This window comes from Gadus chalcogrammus, chromosome 16 (genome assembly GCF_026213295.1).
Source record: "Gadus chalcogrammus isolate NIFS_2021 chromosome 16, NIFS_Gcha_1.0, whole genome shotgun sequence".
Taxonomy (NCBI): domain Eukaryota; kingdom Metazoa; phylum Chordata; class Actinopteri; order Gadiformes; family Gadidae; genus Gadus; species Gadus chalcogrammus.
In genome coordinates, this window is record NC_079427.1 from 28,252,408 (window position 1) to 28,273,669 (window position 21,262).

The 21,262-nt window shown below is 43.6% G+C and overlaps 1 pseudogene; it reads left to right on the forward strand.

Moving 5' to 3' along the window:
* The first annotated feature begins 645 nt into the window (after positions 1–645).
* Positions 646–21,262, forward strand: part of LOC130405692 (smoothelin-like protein 2) — a 55,893-nt pseudogene continuing 35,276 nt past the window's right edge.

The window sequence follows — 21,262 nt, forward strand, 5'->3', positions numbered from 1 at the left end:
AAGGAAAGGGGGAAAGTGAATGTTTTCGTGTGCTGAGACAACATGGCTGAAAAAACAAAGACGAGAGAGAGAGAGACAAGAGTCTCAGTTACTGAGTGGCCAGCTATAGTACAGATTGGTGTGTCCATCTGTCTGTCTGTACATTGCAAAAAAAATTAACTGAGTGAGGAAAGACAAATAGATGTAAAGGTTACAGATAAAACAGAGTGGGCAAAAAACATTTTGTCCTGATATATTATTGATAATCTGGGAAATTCATTGGTCTGATGAATTGAAAGTAAGCGAGAATGACTCAGAGAGAGAGAGAGAGAGCAAGCAAGAGCGAGAGGCACCCTGCTGTAACAGAGCTTGGGGTGGGTGTGGCTGACTGACATGCCTACAGTTTAGTCGTAGTAAAAGAGGGAGAACAGCTGGGGGAGGTGAAGAGAATGGCTGCATAAACAACTCCTCTTTACAACACTTTGGAGAGCCCCCACCCCCTCTAGCTCCAGGCCTCTGCTCCAACGTACCTCTTCATCTCCCTATCTCTCTCCTCCTCCTCCTCATTGTGCTCCTCCCCCTCCTCATCTGTCTCCTCCCCCTCTCCCTCTCTCCGCCTGTCCAGAAAGAGGAGGAGGAGATATTGACTTCAGAGTGGAAGGAAAAGTTCAAACCAGACAGCCTGCTGAACAGAATAGAGCAGAGCTAATACACACACACACACACACACACACACACACACACACACACACACACACACACACACACACACACACACACACACACACACACACACACACACACACACACACACACACACACACACACACACACACACACACACACCTACATAGAGCAGGATTGCGAGAAGGAAACCTGGGGAGTTCTACAGAGCCGGGTAGGAATTATTGCATGGGTGCGTGTGTAAAAACACACACACACACACACACACACACACACACACACACACACACACACACACACACACACACACGCACACAGGCATCCATTCACGCATGCATGCTCACATAAACACATACACTTAAACAAACAAATTCACTCTTCACTCTTCACACATATTTAGACAAACACAGGCATGCTTGGACAAACAGAGGCACACACACACACAAACTAACACAGACAAACACACACACACACAAACCCACATCGACAAACACTCAGACAAGCACACACACACAGACACACAAACACGCATATGTATCATCACAAATTTGGGCCATACATTCATAGACAGTGAGGCATGGGAGTGTGCATTTGGCAGCTGTGTGACGCAGTTCAGATGACCTCACCTCCCATTTGTTTTATGGCACCTCAAAGCCAAGCTGGCCTCAAACACATATTATGTCTTTCCTCTCTCCCACTCGCTCCTTGGATTCACTTCCCTCAGCAATGCTGTTGCTAAATGTTGCTCAGCTTCGATGCCTTCAATCTGCTTGTGTGTTTTGTAAATGCAGTTTTTAGCGGTTTGTTGAATCCATTTCTGAACGATTATCAGGATGTTTGTTTTAGATCCTGCTATTTGGAGAACAGCACAAACCAATCAAGTATTTTCTAACTGATTTGATTTCCTGATCGTTTTTTGTTTTTTTTATCCTTGGTAACAGGACTCTACCGAGGACTCTACTTGGATTATGTGTTGAGATACGTCAAGACTGATTGGCATTTGCAAGCCACAAGCCACATACTTCCACCTGAGAGGGAGAGCTAGAGAAAGAGGGAGATAGAGAGAGTGAGAGAGAGAGCTCTGCCTAGAAAGCAAAGACTTGCCTCTTTCCTGTCTCTCTGAATCATTGCGGAGCCGATAGCTGGCTTAAAAGGAAAGGAGAACGAGAGAAACCTCTGTCCCCCCCGCGCCCCCGACCCAATCCCAACGCTGCTCCTCTACCACAAGGGCCCCGGACCTCTCACCACCTGTACAAGGAGCCCCAGGAGGGCCCATGCCCAGGGTCCTGGTCTCTGTCGTTGCTGTGCCACCATCAGCCATGGAGGACGGGAGAACAGCCCTCCACCTCTCCACGCCTCCTCCTTCTCCTGCCCCGGAGGGCGGGGAGACGGTGTGCGCCGCTCTGGCCCGCTACGAGGACACCCTGCGGGGCACCATCCGTGAGATCCACGGGGACGTGAGCGCCTTCAAGCTTGACGTAGAGCGGCGTCTTGAGGAGGCGGCGGACGCCCCGATAGGCCGGGCGGTGGCCCAGCTCCAGCAGGAGAACCAGCAGCTGCGGGCCCAGCTGGACGCCCTCGCACAGCAGGTGGAGCTGCTGTCGGGGATGACGTATGAGCATCAAGGTGTCTCCACCTGGTCCGACATCTACACCAACAACAGCCATCACAGCAACGACACTGGTAACCCCAGCCTAAACCACCACAACCGTCATCACGACGACATTGGGCTGGACCCCCACCAGGAGGTAACAGAGGCGGTCCACGGGAAGGGCCAGGTCCAGTTCCCCTTCCAGGGCAGCATGTGTCCCAGGGGTCCGACCAGCTCCCTGCCACCTGGCTCCTCGTCATACCCGGAGCCCGTCTGCCCCCCACCGGGCCCCAGAGTGACCTCCATGATGACCAGTGCTCCGGGCATCAGCGACTGCCCTGGTACCGCTCGCTTCTCCAGCAGGGCCACCTTCGCCCTGTACAGCAAGGCCAATGTAAGTGTTGTCCATCATCTGTTGACAGGTTTGAGCCTGTGCCTGTGCACTAGAACTGTGTATGTATCGGAGCAGAAACCGTTCACGGAACTAGAGTAATCGCATTTTGATCACATCTGTTTGTCAATTCATAAAAAATACATGAAGTGTTACATAATATATATTTATATAATGCACACAGACAGGTTCCACGGGGGAGGCAAAATGGAGCATGATAGTGCTTTTTTTATTTTTGGTGTGGCCGGGTGTTGTGTTGTGATGTGCTCGGTTGTGTTTTGTTGTGGTGTGGGGTGGAATGTGTGGTTAAAAAGCCCAAGTCAGCCTTTTGGAACACTTCTTTGTCACACACATGAAATAGAACAGCTTTGTGTTCCTGGTGTCTGTTTAGATAAGTGGTTGGGCGTTGTTTTCTGGTATATTCCTTATTTCAGGTAGCATATAGGTAGCAGCCATACATGTGTAGCAGTCCAGGAGATTGTGTTGCCTGTAAGGCTCAGGAGACTCTTTATCCTCGTGTGTTCAGGCCATGGTGAGGAAAGCACAAGATCTTCAGTCCACTCTTATTCTTTAAAAAAACGTAACATCGCACATAAACACACAGCCAAGGCTAGAGGGACCCGATGATGTTGATGATCTACATCTACAGCTTTCCTGACCATCTCGTCTATGATGTCAAAAGCTGAAATTCCTCATCTTTTTGATGAAGTTTTTTTTTTTTAAGTACAATGTTAAATATTTACACGTTGAAGATAATTGGAAGCAGCTGAGCACAATCTGAATAAAAGACAATCTTTTCCCCCCATTTTCCTTGGCAGCGTGGCAGGAATTTCTCCTTAATGATGGAGTCATTGCAAAGACGCAGCTAGCTGTAGAAACACTAGTACATATTCTAGGCTTATATGTGGCGCTGTTTCTGTAACAGAACTCCACCAAAAAGAAAAGAAGAGGAGGCAGAGCATGGGCATCAAGCCTGCGTGCTGTATGCAAAGATACGGTCGAAGAAGAAGAAACCGAAGAACAACAACAACAACAGTTGTTAAACATTGCAGAAAATACTTTTTAATGTACAGTTAGTAATTATAATTACCATGGGGCTGTATTTAAAGCTACAAAAAATAATACAAATAGAATCAAACAAACACAAATTTGACGGAAATCTAACGTTGCCCACCTGGTGGGTGGGGCGATGACGTCACCGTTTCTGTATTTTGGGTTCTCATGAATCTAAAACGAAGTTTTCAGTGTCCATCTGGTCGTGCTCTGACCCTGTTGCCCTCAGTCTATTTCTCTCAAACCTGCAAGACTTCTGCGTTTTTACACAAAGATCTTAGCTGTGTGAACAGGGCTAAGTCTCTGTGTGTGTGTGTGTGTGTGTGTGTGTGTGTGTGTGTGTGTGTGTGTGTGTGTGTGTGTGTGTGTGTGTGTGTGTGTGTGTGTGTGTGTGTGTGTGCCTGTGCATGTTAGCGTGTGTGTGTATTTTTGTGTGTGTGTGTGTGTATGTGTCGTTGTATGTGCGTTTGTGTGTGTATGTGTGTGTTTGTGTGCATACAGCCATAGTCTATCCTTAAACCAACTCCAGCTTCTGCTCCTGATGAAAGGAGAGAAGAGACAGTGGTTTGACTGGCATCAGCTAAGCTGAGTAGATAGGAGAAGCTATAAACATGGCAGATTCCTTCTTTCTTTCTGATGTGTAATTGTTGCACCTCAAGGCTTTGTCGTCCTCAGACTCACATGTTTTTACTTGATGCCTCATCCTGCCGTCCCCATCGTCCCCACTGTCTGTTTGTGTGCAGCAGCAAATGTCCATCGACGCCTTTCAAAGCAGGAGAAGAAGATGACATTGAGCTGGCCGTAATTGTTTATAGTGTGTGTGTGTGTGTGTGTGTGTGTGTGTGTGTGTGTGTGTGTGTGTCTTGGTGCGAGTGTATGTGTGTGGGGGGGAGGGGGGGTCTGTTTATGTACATGCTTATGTGTGTGGGTGGACATGTAGATTTGCGTGCTTCTGTATGACTAGTCTGCATGTAAGAGAGCCAGCTGTGTTACCGCTGAGCAACCTATCAGCAAAGAGAGTTAAATAAGATTAGGAGTTGAACAACATCAAAAAAGTCCTTAAACAATGCCCCCTCTTCTTATTGATTAACCTCATTATTCATGAACACTGGAAGCACACATACACACACTGAAACACCCAACCTGGTCTCTCAGGAATCCGTGAAATGACCACGGATGCTTAACTCAAAATCTGTGGAATCCTCACGGAAACACGCCAATTTCCGTGAAATGGCCACGGATTTTGCTCCAATGCAAGGCTCTCAATCAAGCAATTCCTGCTGGGGTTTTGTTCCCGTTTAGTTGTAGCCCTGGAACCGTTAATCCCTCAACACTGTGTTAGATGGAGACAGAGTAGTGGGTTGATTTATCCTCTCATGCAGCGCAAGCTTCACCAGTTGCATCACTCAAGATTATTTTTGCCTTGAGGAAATCATTCTGTCCTTCTTTCTCTCTTACCCTCTTCAAACCAATACTCTACCGTGTCATAGTTGATCAAAACATCTCAATGTCAATGCTCGCTCCATACATGTTGACTTATTGGTTCATAGGGTTATTACTCCAAGGATTTGTTGAGGCAAGAATCGATTCTCAGAGAAAATATAGCATGATTCCTGTTGAATTCATTAAAGTATTTGAGTTGTCGATCTACAATAGTGATAGATATTGATAGTGGTGCATTGTTGTGATATTTTGTGATATCTCTCTTGTTGGGTATTTGCAACACGGCGTTACATTATGATGACTAGATATTGTATCTATCCTGCAGATTTACACACATAGACTTCACTCATTCATATTCAGTTTCATAGTCTTTTGCGTCAAGAAGGTCAAGAAGGACTACAAAAGGTGAAACCATAGCCCTTTGCTCTCATGACCACAATGTGTGTCTTTCATTCCATATTATACCTTATACAGGCCAGTACTGGATAACATAATCTCTGTTTGCCCTTTCAATATGTCTTCGGTGTGATTTCCTGTATGCTATAGATTTGACCTTGCTGACCAGAATATAACATGTTATATGTTGACTCCATAGCTAGAGTTGAATCTAACAGAACAAAAAACAGTCATGTCTATGTTGTCATGATGCATCATTAGCTGCTCTGCAAAAAGGAAGAGAACAGGGGAGTCTGCAGTCATCCTCCATATAACTCTGGGAGCTCTGTCTCTGACAGTTAACTCACTGTTTCCATGACTCGTTCTACTGAGGTCATTCACCTTTGACATGTTTTGAGGAGAAAAAAAATGAAGGGAAAAGTGTGCAACATCTGGCCCTGTTGGGCCCTAGTAAGCCTCAAAGATATTGTGTGCATTTTATACAGATTGATAGAGAGAAAGAGTGAGGGAGAGAGAGACAACAAAAAACTCTCCCTCCATCTCTCTCTCTTGCTTACACAATGAAGAAACTGCAGCAGTCTGTACACCCTGGTCGCCTTCATAAATACACACACACACACACACACACACACTGACTCCCATAACAGCCATGAGAAAAAGGGGAGATAATGGGAAGATGCAGTCCCATTAAAAAAAAATAGTAAAATAGAAAACAGGGCGATGGAGTGTGTGTGTTTGTGTGTGTGTGTGTTTGTGTGTACATGTGTGTGTGTGTCTAGAAGAAACCAGTAAAGTTAGGAGATGTCATGACCTTTTTGCATTAATCTATGTGGATTAGCGCACACATGCGTGCATGTGTGTTGTTGCATGTGTATGTACGTGTTTGTGATTGCGGTCATGTGCACATGCGTGTGTGTGTGTGTGTGTGTGTGTGTGTGTTGTGGTAACCCGGCTTGGTGAGTGGGCCGCCTCCTTCCAATCAGCACACGAACTGGAGTTTAATTTAAGCCAAAATGGCACCTTTAATCAAACATAAATTAGATAACTATAAAACCAAACAAAACCCAGCTTTGGAAGAATCCACAGTCTTGTTCCTCCAGGAGAGCCCTGAATGAGCATGCTTTTTAAAGCATGCTTCCCCACCTGCTCCTCAGGTGCTCCGCATTTCAATGATTGGCACCAATGCTCTTACTGGCGCCATCTGTTGTAAATCTGTGGTACACCGCCTCCACAACCTGCCCCCTGGGCCTCCAGGGGCGCTGTGCCAGAGACGGGTTGCCACAGTGTGTTGGTGTGTGTGTGTGTGTGTGTGTGTGTGTATGTTTGTGTGTATGTGAGAGCGCTTCTGTATTTTTGTGTGTGTGGAGGTATGCAGCCACTCCCTGTGCTACCCCTGATTGGCTCTCCTAATAACTTCCAGACAATAGGCCGGGTTCCCGTCATCATCTCCCTGGAAACAGGTTAATAACTCAGGCGGGCTCACAGGGTGAGCTCACCCCTGCTGGAGGGACTTTTATTCTAACGGGGTAGCCCGACCCCTACTATCCTGTCAGAATAAAAGTCTCTCCAGCAGGGGTAAAAACTGGAGTCCCATTCTGAGCCAAGTTAGGCTTTTGGAACATGCTTACCTTAATCGGATTCAGGTCTTTGGCAGTAAAACACACCTCCTCAATAACACTCAATCCTCCACAGAGTGTGACCACCGGGCCCCTGCTGAGAATGGTTTAGACCAGAAATATGTAGTGTCTCAGGTTATTAACTTAAGGAACAAAAGCTCTCTCTCTGGTCCCAGTGGGAAATCGTGGGCCTAAACGGCCAGCGGTCAAACACGCTGTCTGGGAGGCAGCGTGTAAGACAAGCTCTCCCCAACAGTTCGTACTCATGTTCTTATCAGGGGGAGAGATGAACAGATCTTAAACATTTGTACCAGTCCATTTCCTACTTAACTGTGAGGGCTTCTAACCCTAACCCTGTCTTAAATGACGACTACATTCCACCTTGTCATCTGTTCTCACTTGAATCCCGCCCCCCCTTCTAGAAGACCGTTCTGTTGGCCATTGCTGAACCAGGTCACCGGTGTGCTGGGTGGACATGACACGAAGTGGGGGTGTTTATGCAAAAGGGACTGTTTGTATATCTGGGTGTTGTGTATGAGATGTGTGTGTATAAATATCCACCAGTGTATGAAACCATTCACATACTATACTGAAAACCTCACACATGTAAAAGCTTTTACATAGACAACTGAAACACCTTCACTCAAACAACTGAAAAGCTCTCGTAACAACTAGTGAAACCTTTTACATGGACCACTGAAATGCTTTCACACATACTAGTAAAAGTTTGAAGAGGACAGGCATTTCTGTTGAACAGGAAGGCATTTCAGTTGAACAGGAAGACGTTTCAGTTGAACAGGAAGGTGGTTGGTAAATCACTGATGTCTGCTCAACAGCCTACAGGTAGCCTAACCGAAGCAACTGCATGAGAAGATCGGGTACTAGTGTACTGAAGTGTGAAGATCAGGTACTTAAACTACAATGTATGTACATCTGATCCTCTTTGTTTTTCAATTCCAAAGGTTATTTTTTGAGGTGAGGGGCAATGGAGATGATGTGGTGAGTCCAACAATTGTGGTCAGGAGAGGCTTTATAGAGTGCTCAAGTGAATCCACTTGAAAATGATGGGAAGCATGGGATAAATGTTTTTCCTCGCTTCTACATTTGTTCCAGTGACTAGCAAGTTATGTTAAGTTTTTACAACTTAGTTGGACCTTCAAAATTGGACCTTACCCTTAAAATAGACAACGTTTTTTTTGTTTTATTAATATTATTAAGCAAATGCTGGCTGCACAATGTAACTTGGCTTCACAATGTAACTTTGTTGATATGAAACAGTATGATAACGAGACATGTTAAAAATGAAAGGTTAACATTGTTTTAACTGGTTTTAAAACTGGAAATATAAAATGCATCATGAGGCAATACTCACTCAAAAAAATGCAAATGCAATATAATTTTAAGGTAAAGTGTGCATTCAGAAATGGAAGGCAAGGCAAGGCTGTCCTTTTTAACTTTTTCCAAGACACACTGACTGAGATATAGTCCCTGCCAAACCCATATGTGTTTCCTAATGCAAAGTCAAACTTCTCCTTAAACCATTGGTTCTCAAAGTGCGGCCTGCGGGCCAATGGCAGCCCGCAGAAACATTCCTTGCGGCCCGCAATGACATACAGATTATTATATCAATATTAATTTAAACAAAAATAAATAAATATAAAGAGAAAAGTCGACTCTCTCTAGCTTTCAATTAAACATTTGAAACAATTATAATTTTTTTAGTTTTAATCCGACTGTACATTATTTTGAAAGGATGAACCTCAGTTTCGTGATTTAGACCTCACTTGACCTCACTCCCAGAGGTCCACGTGCAATGTTTTTTTTTACCACTGGGATGCTGACGGCGTTTCCCACGAGAATTTTTTCCTTTGGCGGCCCTCAGTCAAATTTTGGGTTCCTAAATTGGCCCTCAGCTGTCAAAACTTTGAGAACCCCTGCCTTAAACAGATGGTATGACACAAGTAGGGCCAACTTGATGCAGTTAACACATGTGTTGCTCATCGGGAACATTGGTGTAGAGGAGAAGTTGTCATCTCCTTTATGAATGAATTGGACAGAGGGAGCTGGGGAAAAGCCAATAGGTGGTTCCACAGGCACATAGGCGTTGATTAAGCTGGGGACGCGTCCCCACCAGATTTCGTCAAGATTAATTTTGTACCCACCACTTGTAAAAAAACAAATAACCGACTTGAATTATTATGGATTATTACACGGGTCTTCTCAATGCTGTGGAACGCTCCGTTTACTTGCATGGGCTCTTCACAACTTCCGGCGTCAAATTATATTTGATAATTCACCGTTGCTAAGTATAATTGACTGCTGTCAAAGAAAACAAAGGACTTTTTGCCTCTAATGACATCTTTGGTATCACTCCTCAAGTAGTCTGGTAACTTTTCAACCCCAGCGTCTTCGGTTGCTAAGCGACGTCAACGTCTTTTGCGGACTATTTCTCTGCTGATCAACACTACGAATGCTGGTAACAAATAAATTGTAAAAAGACACACCATGTGAAGTTATTTTTTCGTTTTGGCAAGTAGCCGTGTAATAAGCGGGATAATGTATAGAACGTCGCCGGTCATTATCGAAAATAAGCCCCTTCAGTCTGGGCTTATTTTCCCGATAATGACCGGCGTTCTATACATTATCCCTTACTTATTACACAGCTCTTCTCAATGTTGTAGACTGCTCCATTCACTTGCATGGGCCTTCCTAACGTTCAGCTGTCAATTATTTTTGTTTATTAAACGGCTCTTCTCAATGCAGTGGAATGCTGAACGACTTTGGCAAACAATTTCTCTGCTGATCAACGCTACGAATGATAACAAATACATTGGAAAAAGACACACTGTGTGAAGTTATTTTTTCGATTTGGCAAGTAGCCATTACTAATAATACCAATACTCTTTGGCTGGGATGATGAGGCATCAGACAATCAAGTCATTTTAGCCTGAATACATAGGTAAAAGCACCTGAGCAGCTTGCTAGTACCATGGACAGTATCAGTATCAGAACTAAATGGATGTGGTATGCTACACCACGGGATGCATCTGCAGACCACTGCCACATAAATAAAGGTAAGACGCAATATTTATTGCTTAAGATTTGCTGGTGCTGTGGCGAGGTCTTTTGTTTTTTTTGCACCAAAGTTGTCGGCTATCAATTGCAACTTGCAATTGATAGTCGGTGGAGTCAGTCTCTTGTTGACACAAAGTGACTTTTGGTCATTCTTGCTTTGCTTGAATTCTGGAATAATTGTGGGGGGGAGTGCCTGAGCTTTGGTCAGTGGGGTGTTCCACAAAGCCGGTTTTATCACATAACTGGGTAAGTTAACCCAGGGTTTTCTGTAACCCTAGGTTTTCCGTTCCAAAAGGATCACGGTATGTTAGTTGTTATAGCAACATATGCTCTGAATCAAACCTGGTCGGACCGGGTTTTGCGCAGGTTAAGTTTGAAACATAACCCGGTTTTGGGTATTTCAACCGGCGTTCACCGCAGATTTCATGTGTTCACAATGGCATGCCCTTTTGATGAGAGAACTGCTGATATCAGAGCGCAAATTATACGTGCAATCCACCGGGAGCGATTGATAAGACCACGGCTCGACATCTTGGCATATTGGATGACTTTTTGCTGGAGTGGAGAGATATAGATTCTCGCGCAAATCTTTAATATATTTAAATAGCCTTACATAGCCAACACTACCAATTGAGGACCTGGCCACGGTTCACCCCAGACTATTTGCGTAGCCCTCCGTTTTTTTCAAATGGTAGTTTTATCTAGGCTATAATGCTGGAGATGCTGAGCACATCACAGTCGTTTCAGATGACCCATCCAAGATTTGTATCGGCCTCCTATCATACAAAGAGCAATATTGTCTGAGTACTATGCCGAGAGGCATTTACAACATAAAGTATAAAATAGTCCTAACGGACTTGCATCCACTGGAGAATGTTCGATCGTAGCCGGCGGCTTCATTACAAGCACTGATCCATCTTGATCTGTGAAGTTGATGAATTGTCACTTTTAGGTTTTCTACCCAGTTACCAAAAAAAGAAACATTTGGAATAGTATGCGCTGTGGCAAGCACACGGTTTGCATGTGTTACTTCGAAGGCAAAACACAAAAACCTACATTCAACCAGTGTGGGGTATGGCCCATGACTCCCTGAGGTGGTAGGTACCTCCAGGTAGGCTACCCCCTCCATGCCAGGGCGCCCTGAATTTATGTTTATTAACAGCTCCTCCACCGGGGTCAAGACAATTTGAGGGCCAGATCCAGTCTGCCGACTGTCGGCCTTTTCACGATTGGCTTAAAAAAATGGCTTATTTAAATTTATACCAATACGATGGTGGGAAAAGCTTACCAGTTTGTATGTTTTTTATACTTCATTTTTATACTTGATCCTCTGACCGCTTGGAAGCAATCGGAGTACATATTGTTTTAGAAGAAAGGGGTTATGTGGTAAGATCTTTAAGAATGCTTAACTGGGATATTTATATATTCATGGCTCAAATATTAAGGATCATGCTTTTGACGTGTAACTAACGCATTTACGTGGTCAGCGATCCGCTGCCAGGCTTTGGTTCTCCGGGTTCCAGAGGTTTTAGCGTTCCCTTTTCTTGTGATAATGTCCTTCTCCTCGTCATAGCTCTCCAGGAGAACCTGGAGTTCCATTTCATTGAAATAAGCGGCCCGTTTCGCCATATCGATCAGGGTTTCCATGATCCATACATCACGTCTTTTTAAGTTTGGCGTGGACGCACACAACCCTGTGTTAACCAACCCCGAGTTGATTGAACTAATGCATAACCGCTGCTGTGGAACCGAAAACTTTGGGTTGGTCGGCACAGGGTCAATCAACCTAGAGTTCAGTGTTTGTTAAACCTCCGTTCGTGGAACACCCCTCAGAAGGCCTGATGTAGGCTAGATTGGATGGAATGCATGTTGTGTATTGAGAACAGCCAGCCCATGATGTGATACAGCGTTCTGCTATGCAACAAATATTTTTTTCTTTTTCAATCTTGACGACTTTTTTAGTGCTGTGTGTAGCCACACGTTGGGCCTTCTGAACTTAAACGCGCAGTTAATATACTTTCCTAGCACCTCTTGTTTATGTTGTTAGCTTAGCCATGTCATGTCACGTTGTCAACATTGGATACATGGAGCAGAACATATTGGGTCAAATGTCCGATGCTTTTTGGAAACGTTTTCTTCATAAAACGTGCCAGACAGATTATGGATACATTTTATTCCTTAGAAATTAGCTACATGGGTATGCCGTATTTCAGAACCTTTCATTACCGGCACTAAAGAGAGAAAAAAGAGTGCATCCTCATTGTACCCAGCACTTCTGAAAATGCACTTCCGAATGTCTCTGTCCCCAGCACATTTCAAACCAAACTGACGCCCATGCATAGACGCTTCAGTTGCAAAGGCCAAAGTCTTTTGTAGTTTGGATGGCCCTTCTTCTTATATAAAAACAGAAAAACATAATTGGTAGTTGGTCCAAATAAAGTGTATATGACAACATCTAAGCTAAATACTAAACCATAACGTCTGCTGATACTGAATAAATTGTCCAATAAGAGTATTTTACTTCTCAAAACCAAAGCATCAAAAAAATGAATAGCTAATGAATTTCTTACACACCTTTCATCTTTCAACAATCTCAAGGTGCTACGTGACAATAATACAATAATAGAATAAAGACGTTTAAGCTATAATGTTTCTGTGATGTAGCTATGTTTTCTAAAAGAAAGAAAAGATAGATGCACAGTAAACTGTCGATTACCTTCTGCATCCTGGAGATTGTCTCTCCAGAAGGTAACAACTGTCTCCTCAGCAGTTCTGTTGCTCAACTTCAAGAGACAGATGAATGTTAAAAAGATCTTCCACCTGGTCAGCCGTCAAGTATGCTTGGCTGAAAGCAGAACAGGGGACGAAAGCTGTGTGGATGCCTTCTTATTTTCTCCAGAACCCCAATTGTTTTGAGGCCTTCACAGAATCTGTGCAAAGAACATGGAACAATTATATTCATTGAGCAGAATTTAAATCAGGGTTACTTCCGTAATTTCCTGACTATTAACCGCACTATATATAAACCGCATGACACTATTTTATGTAGTTTTCTAAGGCAAAACCATGCATTGACCACATCCTTGTATTAACCACAGTGTATTCAACGTTATGTCATCTTCTCACATATAAATGCCATGTTGTTGTGGTTCAAGTGCTACTAGCCATTTAAAAATTGTTGTATGAAGTAGGGATTGGCATTTCAAGCAAAAATACTACACCCTCCGCGCGGGCACGCATGCACATGCTCACACACACACACACACACACACACACACACACACACACACACACACACACACACACACACACACAGGTACAATTCTGAAGCCTTTTCTGATTAACCTGACTGTAAAGAATCAGCACTGCCTGCCTTTGAAATGTACCTTGCACCTATGGATGACCTAAAACATGACAATCTCATCTACCAGCAGATCCCTGTCTCTTATTGACTGCATAGGCCTCAGACATCCTGCATTGGCCAAGTAGTCAAGCAGAGGTGCCATAGACTTCTCAAGGTCCTCAAGGGTTGTACTTTCAGATACCTAGCATCAAAGGAGCAGCAGAATGGCTTGTTATGGAGGATACTTAATGGTCACTTAGTTATTATTAAGTTATTATTAAGATGTTGAATGAAGTAGGGATGGGCATTTCAAGGTAATTCAACAATGGGCACCCTAGACTGGACCGATACTCCCTCTAAACATACAAAATACTAAGAGAACATTGTAATGTAACCTAATTCTAATACAATGTAACATTTAAGATCTAACTACCAACTGACTTTTGGCTTTTTCCAAGAGTTCCGTGTCAGCTATGTCTTCTAGGGCAGGATTTGCTGAACCATCAACCAGCTGAGAAAAAAGGGTTGGTCAGAGGAAGTTTGGTGATGGATCGCTGGCGGCGTGGTTGGTACCAGAGCTGTTTTCAATATCTCTGCTAGTTGGGTTAGTATGACTGCTGAAACTTGTACCAGGCCTTGTGGTGCCATGGCTGCGCATGCCTGTTAGGGTGACCACCCGTCACGCGTAGCGCGTGCGCACACAGCCTTTTGATGCCCAACCCTGCGTCCCGCAAATTGAGACTGTGTCACGCGAAATCAATGCTTGCTCAAAAAAAAGTTGGTCGCTCTCTATATCCTGGATAGGGTTGCCAACTTTCTCAACCTCATATGCAGGACACTTTCTTCCAGGAGTGCGCGTGCATGCGAGCGCGCCTAACATAAACCTACTAATTTCAAAGTGTTAAAGGACAAACCCTTTCTGTACTTGCTTGGATGGTTCACAGTAATAATGATTGGCCTTTAAAAAACAAATTTCTGTCTTTTCAAAAAATAAGTGCTATAATCTGGGTCATGAAAGCTAGGGCCCATATGAATGGACCACTTTGGGGGGAAATAGCATTTTGAAGAAAGACAGACATTTATGTAGGTTATATATAAACATTTTATTGTAACTTTTACAATTACAAAGGGTGTAGAACATTCTTCTTATTGTCCATCTGTCCTAACTGTTTGTCTTTCATACATTTTTTTGGTGTTGCTATCCTGACCTCTTTCTGTTGTTTCTTACTATTGTCTTGTCTGTGTGTGTCTCTGTTGTTATCCAGTTGTCTGCGTCTTTGTTGTCTGTCTCTCCGTTTCTATCCCCACTCAACTGTCTCATGGACCTCCCCTTACCCTGCAGTAAATTACAGAAACAAATTATTTAATTAGTTTGAGAAATACTGCCCTTAATCTATGAAGTTATCTAGTGTAAGGCTATAAGTGGGAATTGCATACATAGGAAATTGCAATTAATTAACAACCAAACCAATCAAAATAAGACCCACCATCTAGGCTACTGCGGATATTTCTTGCTACTCCTGACTGATTCAAGCATTTTTTTATCCTTCTACACAGCCAGGTAGAACTCCTTGCAGGACAAGTCACAGTTGACAGTAACTAGAAGTTCATTTTTGATCAGCTCTGTGCTGCATCTGTTTCTTTCTTTCTCCACCATTTATTAGCCATCAGTGAGAAGATCCTCTCAACAAAGGCATTTGAGCCTGGCACACTGAGCACAAATGAGACAATCTTGAACATGTTGGTCATGTTGTCTTTTCCCACATTTTGGAAAATTGCCACCCATTTCTCACTGGTGGATTTTGTGGTATCTTTTGTAGCTTTCTGGATTACCTCACGGCTAGCACAGAACTCTTCATGCAGCTGATCCATGTTGATTCTGTCTGTCAGTTTTAGTGCAGCCACCATCTGCTCCAGGTCAGGAAAGGAGAGCTCATCATACAGGCCAATTGGTATCAGTTTCACCATTACATTGTCTGATGAGAAGTCGAACCACTTGCTAATGTATGCAATGACTGAGTCATAAAACTTCACAAAGTCTTGTTGTATCTTGGACCTCTGTGCTGGCAACTGTTTCTCCATCAGCCTCTTGGTCTGGAATCCAAGAACACTGTCTTGTTTGTCTGGAGCATCTTCATTTTGAATTGTTTTACTTCTTCATACACATCTTTGATGCAGAGATCTGTCGATTCTAGCTTCTTAACAAGTAGATCGAAAACACATCCCACATTGTGGAAAAAGCACAGATATATCTCAGCTTTGTCTGTGTTAACTTCCTCCTCAAACGTTTTCCTCAATGCCACTGGACAGTTCTCCCCAAGGGACCTGAAATATGAGGTAAGAGCAGGTCAAGTTTCTAGGAGACGATTGACAGCTGGATGAAGAGAGAGCCATCGTGTGCAAACATGACGCAGGATTTCATGCCACTCTATGTAGACAAATGCAAAAAATGAACGCAATTCCTCCCTTCGAGAGGCAGACACTGAGAAGAGGCTATATATTTTCGAGACAATGGTCTCTATGTCCACTGGCAGCTGATCGCTGGCGTGCTTGCAGGCATTATGAGCGATGTGGGCTGGGCAATTCGCTTTCAGAATGCCATCGTTTGCGCTGCTGATTAATTGGTAAACAGAGTGATGTTTCCCATAGTTTACATTCGCATTATCGGCTGAATAGGCAGTGATGTTTCTAATATTCAGCTCATACTTTTCCAGGCAGGTCGTTAGAGCTTGGTGTATGCCATTTTCCGTTTCATCGCTGTCTTCATAAAAGTCAAGAAGCTTGGATTGCACACCATCGGACACAGAGAAATACCTCATGCATACTGGAAACATTTTTCTATTTCCCTTATTCGAGGCTTCGCTGGCAATTGAAAAATATACGGGCTCACCTTCGGCTGGAGAAAGGTAAGTCACAATTTTCCCCACAGTACTTGGTCCTAAGACGTTCACTGAGATCATCTCAGCTTTGGTCCTCCCCAAGTGCATCTTCTTGGCAATTAATGAGTCTTGAAATACAGTCTCATTTAATTTCACAGCACAGTCTGTGCTGTTATAGCTGAGGCCGTGTTTGATGGTATGATATACCAACCCGATATCACGCGATTGCGTGCTCATGCGCACAAACGTTAATCTATTGAAGCGTGTTCCAGACTACGATAGTCCGACTTTTTGCGTGCTACACAGAACGAAATGTAAACCAATGCTTTCTGAATGGGAGTGTTGTCAGACAATGAACGTGCTCCACAAAACGCTACGAGAGAGAGAGAAAGAGAGAGAGGGAGGGACAGAGAGAGAGAGAGAGAGCGAGAGAGAGGCTTCAGAAAGGGTGTGCGCAGATAGTACAGTGCACCCTAGTTATGTTTATGCCAAAACCACAAATGCTATATGTATATATATATTGCCTAATTATATATATTGCCTATATATATGTATAGGCTATATATATAATTAGGCTATAATTATATTATTTAGCGTGTAATGAGACAATCTATAGCCAAATTGTCGAAGATGCCCGAGAATCTCCGGGGATATCAGCATGGGAAATCGGCGAATCAGACCCATGAACCTATAAAGAAAGACGTCATCTCAAGCGGGAGAGAACATTTGCGGTGCTGGTTTGTGTCACATAAGTACAGTGCCGTGTTCCAATACCCGTACTGTCCGTACTTACTAGCCAAAATTTGAGTACGCAGTACGTTCCAATTCAGATCCGGCGAAAAGAAGTATACTTCAAGGACCCGGATGCCGTACTCAAAACGGGCTAATCGTGAAGTGTGGATCGAAGGACACTCCCCGTGCTCAACGGCAGCCATCTTAGCTACGTAGCGAAAGAGGCGGAGCCAGGCTGAGCCAAAGTCGGCGCATTTCCCACATTAATAGTCATTTTGTAGTTTTTATAGTTTTTATAGCTTTTTATAGCTGCTAGGCGTAAAGAGTTCACCGTTCAAAGCGGGATGTTTATTGCGGGGGAGGAGCCACGGCGGCAAACGTGATCGTAATTTCCGGTTAGTGCACCACGGAGTACTCGATTTGGAACAGCACTCACATCTGAAAAATGAACGTAGTAGACAGTGCGGATAGTATACTTCTTTTAAGTATACTCATGGAAGTACGGGTATGGTCTCACGAAAATACCTGACACTGTCACGTTATTTAATCTATTGAAACGTGATCAGGGACACGTAGGCCTATTTTCTAAATTTTGTATTTCAATTGGAAGTAGGCTATTTGTCGTGTCACTAAGCATGACTTCCAAACTAAGGTTCTGTCCGGTAGCGTTCTCCCTAATGTCCCTTATGGAGCGCCGTACAGATCATTCATTGCTGAAAATTGTCTGTGATAACTAACAAATGACAGCTTTTGGCCACCCGTTTCTATTTAAAATTGTCTGTGATAACTAACAATACGACAGCTTTTGGCCACCCGTTTCTACTTTCACCTTTGATACTGAGAAATTGTGACAATACACAGATATATTAAATGCAGGTGTATGGCGACACATTAGTGCCATAATTCACTAATGTGATAAAAGATGCATTCGGGCGTATTATATTATTCCACACGCGTAGATATTAACTGCTAGCGCGCAAATGATCTCTGCGCGCGCGCAAATTACCTCTGCGCGCGCAAAACAGCCTCTCGCGCGCGCAAATTACCTCAGCGCGCGCAAAACAGCCTCTCGCGCGTAACAGCCTCTCGCGAAAGATGTTTTTACGCTCGCTCGAATTTAATTTTGGCACTATCGGGGAGGGAACCAAGGCAGGGCGGGCTTTCCTATGATTGGCCGTTTCTGAAGCGCGATATTTGATTGACAGCCTTCCTCAGCCCTCCTCTCATTCATAGTTAGATAGTTATGATAGTTACGTAGTGTAACTCCAGATTCTATGAGTATAGGCGCAGCCTTTCAGTCGGCCTCATTGTCCTTTAAATAGCTGAAGAAAAGCTGTTTATTGGGAGCAGAACGTCCGCCGGCGCCCGACTATATCTGCGAAATGCGGACGTCGTTGAGGCACGCCGCACGCGGACGTAATTGAGGCCCACGCTGTTGGTGGTCGGGGATTACACATTTTTCAGTGCTACGGCTCACGCCTAGGGATAACCTAATAGCAATAGCCTTAAAAGGCTGTGCCTATACTCATAGAATCTAGAGTTACAATAAGTAACTATCGTTTCAGCCATTTACTGTACAATTCAGAATTGAATGAGAGGAAGGCTGAGGAGGGCTGTCAATCAAATATCGCGCTTCAGAAACGGCCAATCATAGGAAAGCCCGCCCTGCCTTGAGCCGAGAGGCTGTTTTGCGCGCGCTGAGGTAATTTGCGCGCGCGAGAGGCTGTTTTGCGCGCACAGAGGTCATTTGCGCGCGCGCAGAGATCATTTGCGCGCTCGCAGTTAATATCTATGCATGTGGAATAATATAATACGCCCGAATGCATCTTTTATCACATTAGTGAATTATGGCACTAATGTGTCGCCATACAGGTGCGCTGCTCTGTAGGCAAACCGCGAAGGAAAAAAGGGTAGCTGCTTCATCTGTTCTTTTTATAATTGTATGTCTTGATGTTTATTTTATCTAGCCATATATTCTCTTGTTTTTGGCTACGTGAATGAACGTCCGCGTCGATGCCTCGATCGCAAGTCCAGTGTCGCGAGCGGACGTTGCCATGACATCTAGAGATCATACCGTATTTAATGGGTTGTAGTGAGTGTAACATAATTCACCTAAAGTATTTTGTTATGTGTTCTTTCAATTGTGTTAGGCATGTCGTTTACTATCTTGGTGGTTCAGGGATCACTATCCCTTTTAAGGATTACGAGCGTCTCATGACGTCAGAGCCCATGCGGGATTTGTTTACCTTTAGCACGTTTTGATTTCCTGTTTCTCTCTTACTAAATAAACGAGTCACCCAACTGTGTGCTCAACGTGCGAAATTGTATCTCTCACTTATGGCAATTTCCACAGGGTTGTCATTAATATTGATGTGTAGGGGTTGTTTATAACTCGTGAATAATATTGTTTTAGACCACGGTCTGAGGGAATACTCTGATTCTGATTGGCTGCAGTGCGTGCATTAACTCCTGATATAGCCCTACAGACACCTGCTAAGTAGTTCCAGTCAGTGTTTAGATTCTCTGCCCGAGCCCGAGCCCGACGCGGGCCGGGTCGGGCCGATATTTCCCACCACTATACTCGGGCCGGGCCTTTGATCGAGCAGAATTATTATTATTATTATTATTATTATTATTATTATTATTATTCTCATTCAACTTGAACATGTGTTTTTACAGTAGAGTGGTGGAGGGATGACGTATGTTGGCCAACCCGGAAGTGAGCGTCGCCCTGGATTCCCTCGACAAAAAGCCAACGGGTTTTGCCATTGGATTTTGGATTATTGCTGAAACATTTGCATCTTTGAAGCACCTCCTCAAAAACTGAAAATAAATAAATATATAAAAATAACCGTGCTCCAAAGAACGAAATGTAAACCAATGCATTCTGAATGGGAGTGTTTCTCTGATTTTTTCCATGCTACACAGAACGAAATGTAAACCCATGCAAATAAAGACTTCATGGTCATAATAATTTAAATATCATTAATATCCTGAGTGTGTAAGGTGGTATTCAATTTCTTTCAACGGGGCTGCATCCAGTCACTTGACCGTTATGGTTGCTATGGTGGTTGCTATCGACCGCCCCCTCTAATCCTTACATGGCTCTAAAAACCACGCGGCAAAGGAGCTGCCGTCCATTGTGTTGTTTTTGTCGTAAACTAGGGTCCGATGGTTAGAAAATAGGCAGATATTCCAAGGTATCCTCAAAAGGCAGCTTGGATGTTTTTATTTTCTGCAGTTTAGACTTCTAGTATAACCTATTTTGGAAAGCAAAACACCAAGCTCATTGATTTAACGAGGCAGGGTCATTTGAAACAATTTATTAAATACATATTTGTGAGATGTCATTACTTCTCCTGAGTTTACTCAGGATATTAATGATATTTAAATTATTATGACCATGAAGTCTTTATTTGCATGGGTTTACATTTCGTTCTGTGTAGCATGGAAAAATCTGAGAAACACTCCCATTCAGAATGCATTGGTTTACATTTCGTTCTTTGGAGCACGGTTATTTTTATATATTTATTTATTTTCAGTTTTTGAGGAGGTGCTTCAAAGATGCAAATGTTTCAGCAATAATCCAAAATCCAATGGCAAAACCCGTTGGCTTTTTGTCGAGGGAATCCAGGGCGACGCTCACTTCCGGGTTGGCCAACAAACGTCATCCCTCCACCACTCTACTGTAAAAACACATGTTCAAGTTGAATGCGAATAATAATAATAATAATAATAATAATAATAATAATAATAATTCTGCCATAGTATTTATTTAAGGGGGGGGGGGGGGGATACAAGTCTTTTGGCCATTCGTAGTGTTGATCAGCAGAGAAATAATTTGTCCGCAAAGACGGTGACGTCGCTTAGCAACGGAAGACGCTGGGAAAGACAAGTCACCGGACTACTACCCATGAATGGAGCGTTCCACGGCATTGAGAAGACCCGTGTAATAAAGGCCTATAATATTTCTGTTTATGGTATAGATTTCTCCTCAGATTAGGCCAATAAACCAATGGTAAAATAAAAATAAAAACGCTCGATCAAAGGCCCGGCCCGAGTATAGTGGTGGGAAATATC